An 8,121-nucleotide genomic window follows, 5' to 3' on the forward strand; every position below is an offset into this window, starting at 1 on the left:
GGCTTCTTTATCTGGTTGCTCTATCTTTCCTAGGAAGTTGACTTTGTCTGGATGGTTCTAGATGGGTCATCTCTGTGTCTGCATTCCAGCCAGCAGGAGAAAGGAAATCAGAGAACATTCCCCTTCTCTCTAAGGACATGACCCAAAGTTTCACACTTACTGTCCCTGTCACGTCCTTTGGCCAGGGACTTAGTCTCATGGCCACACCTACCTGCGGGCAAGTCTGAGAAATTCAGTCTTGTTTCTGATGGCCTGTGACGTCCCTACAGGAGGTTTCCCCATTCTGATCCACTTAGAACTAACTTCCAAGTTCTCAGGTGCTGCCACATTTGAACTTTTATTTATTTATTTATTTATTTATTTATTTTTAAAGATTTTATTTATTTATTCGACAGAGACAGACACAGCCAGCTAGAGAGGGAACACAAGCAGGGGGTGTGGGAGAGGAAGAAGCAGGCTCATAGCAGAGGAGCCTCACGTGGGGCTCGATCCCATAACACCGGGATCACGCCCTGAGCCGAAGGCAGACGCTTAACCGCTGTGCCACCCAGGCGCCCCTATTTATTTTTTTTGACAGAGAGAGAGGCAGCCAGTGAGAGAGGGAACACAAGCAGGGGTAGTGGGAGAGGGAGAAGCAGGCTCCCGGAGGAGGAGCCCGATGCAAGGCTCAATCCCAGAACGCTCTGAGCCGAAGGCAGATGCTTAACGACTGAGCCACCCAGGCGCCCCTCCACTCCTAGTTTTAAATTTTACTTATGCCTTGGCAAGTTCTCTTTTTGTTTGGTTTTTGTGTTTCTCTGAGAAATACCACTTCTAAAACTTTTTCTTCTGCATTCCTAAATCTCAGCTCTTTGATGCCAAAGCTGGAGGGAGGCCAAGGGCTCATCTTTCAACTGAAAATCAGGTATTTTTTTTTTAAGGTAAGTGACTAGGAATGAATGGAGGTGGAAGCCGGTTGGTTACATGGCTCTCAGAATCCTTTGCTGTATCAGATGTACGTGCCTCGGCAAGACATAGGAACAGTTTTTTAAAAAGTTATTCCAAGCTCCATATGTTTCTTTATAATGCACTTTTCCTATGCTCATTGCAGTGATCTGGCCGGGAAGGGAAGCAGCTCCTGTTCCTGAAGCTTTACCAAGATTTTTCCTTCTGCTTTCTCTCTGTCTTCATTTTCCTTCTCCCCTATAACTGCCCCCCCACTCTATTTTAATCATGACCATCAGTGGAGCTATTGGGGGGTTCAGAAGAGTGGTGTCTCCATGTTTTAATAACTGTGCTGGCTGCTCATTTCCCCTGTAAAAGGAACCTACCTAAAACCCTCTAGACTTTTCTGTGTTATAAACCCTACTACAGTGCTTTCAAGCAATCTTGTGGTGAAGAACCAGCTTTTTTGAATCTTTATTTTTTGAGAAGGGGGAGGAACAAGGGAGAGGGAGAGAGAGACTCTCAAGCAGGTTCCACGCCTAGTGCGGAGCCCAATGCAGGGCTCCATCTCACAACCCTGAGATCATGACCTGAGCCGAAGTCAAGAGTCAGATGCTTAACTGATGACTGAGCCACCTACGTCCCCCACAACCAGCTTTCTAAAAATAAAAATTCTAATCTGTTGTGGACTTAACTTTTCTCAAATATGATAAATACGAATCACTAGAAAAATGAAATAAAAGACATACAAAATACGAGCCCCCAATTTTTATTATTAGATTCAACAGGCATAAAATGACTCTCAAGTTGCTACAAGAGTGTCTAAATGCTTGCTCTGAATTTCTGTACTTACCCTTGTTGCAGACCCATAACAGTTTGCGAACCAGCGCTAGTCACGAGATCACACTTCCCGAGGCTCTGCTCCCACAAACCAAAGTATCTTGTTTCTGCCTTATAGTGTCTTGTTTAAAAGAAAAGATTTAAAAATTTACAAGGCGTCCATCTTACCCTAAATGCATACAAACTAACAAAAACTCTCTGTGCACCAGAAAGCAAAGCATGCATACACAGACACACATACTCACTCCAATAACAACACCACTTCCTGGAGAGGTCATACAATGTAATGTTTAAACATGTGGACGCTGGAACCAGGTATCAATCATTTACAAGTTATATCCACTTGGACTCCTTTCCTATAAAATGTAGGTGGTGATAATAATACCAACTTCTTCAGGTTGTTAAGAGAATTAAATGGCATAATATACACATTGCTCTAAAAATAGTAGGCACTCAATAAATGTAGCTGTTATTCTTTTTACTTGAGGGAATAAAGAGGTCCCTGTTGCCGGGCTCAGCATTGCCATCTGCAAGAAGATGGATGTGTGGTTTACCTGGCAAGCCGGGGCCAGCCTTCTCTTCCCCAGCACCTGGAAACACCCGCTGTTGGTGAAGGCAGAAGCCCAAGTCCTCTGAGCGCCTTGCGAGGAACCTGCCACCCACCCGCCGTTGCTGCCCTCTGCTGCTGGTCGTGAGAATTCTGCAAGCCAAGTATCTACGGCTAGAGACCGGGGCAAAATCAAACCCCACGTGGAGGAATTATCCGTAGGTGCTTTATTCAGGATTTGATTGACTCTCCAAGAATGCATTTTAAAGTGCCTGTAACACCCTAGCTCGTTTCATGAGTGTACCATCTACAACTGCACCTGGGCATCGTCATCAAATGCTGACCCTGGTTATCCCCTGCTTAGCTAGCTCGTGATGGAACGTAGCTGGTTCTCAAACCTGCTCTTTGCTGACTTCCTCGTGGTGATTTTTCAGGCCGCCATGACCCAGATGTCCCAATTTGAGTCCCAGGTTAGCTACGACCTCTCAGAGCCTCTCAGCTGTCCAAACCCATGTCTCCCTCCCTCTGCAATGACCTTTAGCGCCTCCAGAGAGGCCCTCTAGCCTCCAGGTGTCTCCCCTTCCTAGGTCTTTGAGATCCACTGTTCTAAAGCTTCCCTCTGATCTGAGTCACCGCTCCCTCCGAGGAGGGTTCTTGGTCCTTCGGCCTTCCATATCTGACCTTCCTTCTCTCCAGCCTTATCTCTGATGACACCCACACAGCTGCCACAGGCTGACTCCCATTCTCCAAATACACATCATCATTTCCTTTGTGGTTTGGTGGGTGCCATATCTCCTGTCAAAAATACCCCTTTTGCTACAAAGTCTTTACTCCACATCTCAAATGCTGTTCCTTTCACGGTATCTTTTCATTCCATTCCCTTATGAAATGTGTTATTACTTGGGTAAATTTCTTTTTTTTTTTTTAAAGATTTTATTTATTTATTTGACAGAGATAGAGACAGCCAGTGAGAGAGGGAACACAAGCAGGGGGAGTGGGAGAGGAAGAAGCAGGCTCACAGCGGAAGAGCCTGATGTGGGGCTCGATCCCATAACAACGGGACCACGCCCTGAGCCGAAGGCAGACGCTTAACGACTGTGCCACCCAGGCGCCCCTACTTGGGTAAATTTCTTAACATTTTTTTCCCTGACAAAATGTTTTGTTGAAATGTGTGGAATTAATAAAGAAAATGATAACATGAAAAATAATGATTGGACCTCTGCTTTTTTTTTTTCGTGTAAGCTCTACACCCAGCATGGAGCCCAGTGTGGGGCTTGAACTCATGATCCTGAGATCAAGACCTGAGCTGAGATCACGAGTCGGATGCTTAAGCAACTGAGCCACCCAGGCGCCCCTGGACCTCTGCTTGTAATCAAGATGCAGCATAACAAGGACAGATGCATCTCTCACCTGAAACACCAACAAAAAAACTGGACAAAATATGTGAAACAGTAGTTTTCAAGATCTTGGGTATCAGGCAATAAGGGACAGTGATTCCACAAAAGGGGGTAAACAAATGAGGTATGACCTATGATATCACCCCAGCTTACTGCCTTGAGAGAGTGTCCAAGCTGTGACACAGTGAGGGGGAGCCCAGGTAGAGCCTGGTGGAGTCCTTGACTTAGGGATACAGGGCTGAGAGACTGGGGAAATCAAGGTGGCTAGAGTTGACAGGACAGAGCATTGGAGAGGAAAGAACCACAGACAGCAAGCTCCAAAGATCTACCCAGAGTCCCCTTCAAGTTTCCAGGAGAGCGCTGATCATTACAGGTGTGATAGGGGACAACCTGAGGCCAGGGAAAGAATCATCCAAAAGGATTAGAGAGAACTGTATACACTGGGTTGGGGAGAATTAGTGCCTTTTCCCAGCAGCCAGACTGGGAAGCCACATAATTCATGGAACATCAGGTAGAGTACTGAGAAGTGGGAAATAATTAGCCCCAGGATAAACATGTCTCTGGGTCCACCTAGCAAATCCTGAAAGCAAAACCCAAAAGAATCAAACCGTTTCCAAGTAATGGAACTGCATTCTAGAACAAAGTTCAAGAATATTTAGGGGATACAGTTCTATTCAGCACCCCAAAAAGGTGAAAGTCTGGTATCCAGTGAAGAGTTTCCAGGCATGTAAAGAAAGAAGAAAACTTGACCCATAATGAGAAGAAGAAATCGATCAACTGAAACTGACCCAGAACTCACAGATTCTTTCTCCTACACCTGCCCCGCTTAATCTCCACTGCTTTGGAAATTTCTTCACTTATTTTATATATCTTTTTCTAGTTTCACTGAAAATGAAGTTCTCATTTTAACCTTGCTGACTCTCCATGCTATCTTGACACTAGAAGGGTCAAACATTTATGCAAAATATCAGACAGGGCCAAGGCCAAATAATAATCAGTGGTCAATGGATTCGTTATTTGTTAAATGACTCCTTAAGCACTAGGCAACCTCTGGGTCTAACCATAGGGACAGTATTGAAGTTTGTAATCACATCTACGTAATACATACGCTCCTAGTTTTGATAGATTAGCTACTGTTGCCTCCAATAGGACATATCTGTGTATCGTTACGCATCATGAAAAGGGGTCATGAAAACACCAGTAGTGTCAAATGATGCAGGTATAAGATAGAGTTGTATGAGGAAAAACTTACTAGTAGAAAGTAGTCAAGTGAATGGGATCCCTCAAATCTAATTATCCCAGAGCTCAAGCCAGGCATAGAGGGTCTCTATACACTGTGGCCAACTTTCCAATCAAGAGGGACCCCTCTGCCCTTAACTTTTTATATATCTATTACAGTGATGGGTCAGAGTGGGGTGGTGAAGTATGGAACTGCTATGATTAGTACAATTATTCCCGTAATTTAGTAAGAACAGTTAACCACCAGAGGGCAGTCAGGTTACAACGCAGTGAGAAATGGTGCTGGCCACAGATGGGCACAAGGTATACGTTCAAAAATGAAGTGCACCTGTGACTTTTAAAATTCATATTTCAATTAAATTCCATGAAAATTTTATTGCCTGCTAAGATTATCTCACCCAGTTCTAACGTGTGTATGTGTGTGTGTGTGCACGTGCAAGCACACACGTGTGCGTGTGGAGGGGGTGGTTTCCCTACACCACTGAGCAATTCTTGGACACCAGTTGAGTGTCTTATATTTTAACTAAATTCTGACATTATCTACCCAGAGACAGCACCAGATTCCGCAGATGAAGGGCTCCATCCTACAAACTAGGTCCCCCACCCCCATTTCAGATTCCAGATGAAAATCTAGGCTGTCTCCCTGGCTTCTGGCCAACCAGCTATAGACTGCAGGTTCCTACAAGCTCCTCCTTGGGTTTGAGTAATTTGTTAGTGTGGTTCACAGAACTAAGAGAAACACTTTACTTGTGAGATTACTGATTTATTATAAAAGGATGTAACTCAGGAACAGCCAGATGAAAGAGATGCTTAGGGCAAGGCGTGGGGGAAGGGCACAGAAATTCTGCACTTTCTGCAAATAATCACCAACCCAGAAGCTCTCCAAAGCCACTCCTCTTAGGGGTTTTAACGGAGGCTTCATTATACAGGTATGATTGACTACATCACTGGCCATCAAGGACTGATTACACCTCTAGCCTCTCTCACCTTCCTGGGGGTCAGGGGGGCAGAACCGAAAGTTCCAGCCCTCTAGGGGTGCCTGGGTGGCTCAGACGGTTAAGTGTCTGCCTTTGGCTCAGGTCATGATCTCAGGGTCCTGGGATCCAGCCCCACAGTGGGCTCCCAGCTCAGCGGGGAGTATGCTTCTCCCTCTTGCTCTGCCTCTCCCCCTGCTTATGCCTGCTCTGTCTCTCTCTCCCCCAATAAATAAATAAAATCTTAAAAAAAAAAAAAAGAAAGAACATTCCAACCCTCTAATCACCTGGCAACCAGCCCCCATCCTTAGCTGTAGTCCAACAGTCACCTCATTAACATAACACAGGATATCTTTCTCACTCTCAACACCTAGGACATTTCAAGGGTTTTAGGAGCTGTGAACCAGAAACAGGGATGAAGACCAAATATATGTTTCTTATTATGAATCACAACATCACACTTGCCTACTTCACTCTACGTTCTGTGTTGCGGCGGCATCCGATGACTAATAATGTCCTCTGACATCTCACAGCCCAAATGTACAATGTTAAGAAAAGAATGGCTCTCCGTTCACAGTGTGTGGGGTCTCTTTTCCTTCACTCAGCAGTCTGAATTGAGCACTTACAATGTCAAGTACTGTCCCATCAACTGCGGAAGCATCAGTTAACAAAGCAAAGTTTCCTGACCTTGTGGAACTGACATCCTGGTGGGAGGATAGACTCAATAACAAGTAAAATATGTGGATTATGTAGTGTGTGAGGTGGTAAGTGCTGAGGAAGAAAGGAAAAGTAGAGGATGCGAGGAGACTGGGACTCAGGCAATGAGTTTGCAATTTTCGGTAGGGTGATGGTTGGAGGAGGAAACATATGACCAAAATAAGGTGAGGAAACAGGTTATGTGGCTATCTGGGGAAATACCATTTCCGGCAGAGAGAACAAACATGAGAAGGTCCTAAGACAAGAGGGTCCCTAATAGTAGATGAGGTTGAGGTAAGAAGGCACACAATGAAATGATTTTGGTTTTTACTCTGAGGGAAACAGGAAGCTGTTGTAGGATTTTAAGCAGAGAAAGGACATTTTGAAAGGGTCAGTCTGGCTGCAGTAGTCTCCAGGAGACTTATTTCCTAGAGAAGTTTCCAAATATTCTGTTCATCAGCTCACAAAAAGCACAGTGAAAGGCAGTTAAAGACAACCATATTGTCACCCGTAAGCAACTGGCAGCTGATTCACGTATATCCTCGCTGTGCCACAGCACTGTGCCAAGCAGTTTACATACTTTCTCATTTAAGCCTTCCAATACCTGTGATATTGTCACCATGATTAGCTCTATTTCCAAGATATAGAAAAAGGAAATTGTAAACATTAGTGACGGGTCCAAGGTTCAGATGAAGTAAATGAAGCAAATGGAATTCTTGAAAGCTGTAACTTGAAGAATTCCTCCCGATGTGAAGAAATGCTGCCTAAGCAAGGCTTAGTACCCCAGTACTGAGGAACTAAATAAAGATGGTAATGACTGAGGGGTTGGGAGGACCATACGTGTTTGAGTTCAACCACCACTAGCTTCTCTTAAAGTTCTATCTAGGTTTACATCACAAACTTCCTGACACTGTAACTGGACTGACTTCTGTACCAGTGATTCCAAGTTTCCCTCTAGAGCTTGGCCTCTGTGTGGCCTGTTCTGTACACATTTGGGCTTTTAAGGAGGAGCACCCATCACCGAGCTGACTTTTCTCTAGGGGGTTCCTCTCCAGCTGTGTTGGTTTAAACACAGGCGGCGTTGTTCAGAGGGATGTCCCCAGGACCAGTGCTGGTCTGGGACAAGGTAAGCAGAGAAACTGAAATGTTTATAAACTTTAATAGCCATTTTACAGAGTAGTTTTATGTCTGCTGAATGTAATAGATTGGGGCTTATATTTAGTATATCTTGTTTTAAAACTTCATTTTTCATAATTTACTTTTATAGTGTTTAATTTGAATATACTGTGGCCCAACCATATATACAAATAGAACTCTGACCCACAACCTGCAGCAACCTAGATAGAAAACCAATGCCTTACCTATAATAATCAGCTTAGGAAGCCTGTCTGCTCTAAGTCAAACTTGCAGGAAGCCAGACTGCTAGCTTTAGAAAAAACCTAGGAAGTTAAACAATAAACGACCCTAACAATTGGCCCCAAATGGCCAGGACTTGATTAATAAC

General features: G+C 44.4%; 1 long non-coding RNA gene across 1 annotated transcript; it reads right to left on the reverse strand.

Annotated features, from left to right (window-relative positions):
* Positions 1 to 1,777: 1,777 nt before the first annotated feature.
* Positions 1,778 to 2,480, reverse strand: LOC105236911. The gene is made up of 2 exons (XR_004625379.1): positions 2,319 to 2,480; positions 1,778 to 1,885 (listed from the first exon to the last, which is right to left on the reverse strand). It is a non-coding gene; the product is annotated as an uncharacterized LOC105236911 (long non-coding RNA).
* Between the last annotated feature and the right edge of the window lie 5,641 nt (positions 2,481 to 8,121).

The sequence above is a fragment of the Ailuropoda melanoleuca genome, chromosome 5 (assembly GCF_002007445.2).
Source record: "Ailuropoda melanoleuca isolate Jingjing chromosome 5, ASM200744v2, whole genome shotgun sequence".
Taxonomy (NCBI): domain Eukaryota; kingdom Metazoa; phylum Chordata; class Mammalia; order Carnivora; family Ursidae; genus Ailuropoda; species Ailuropoda melanoleuca.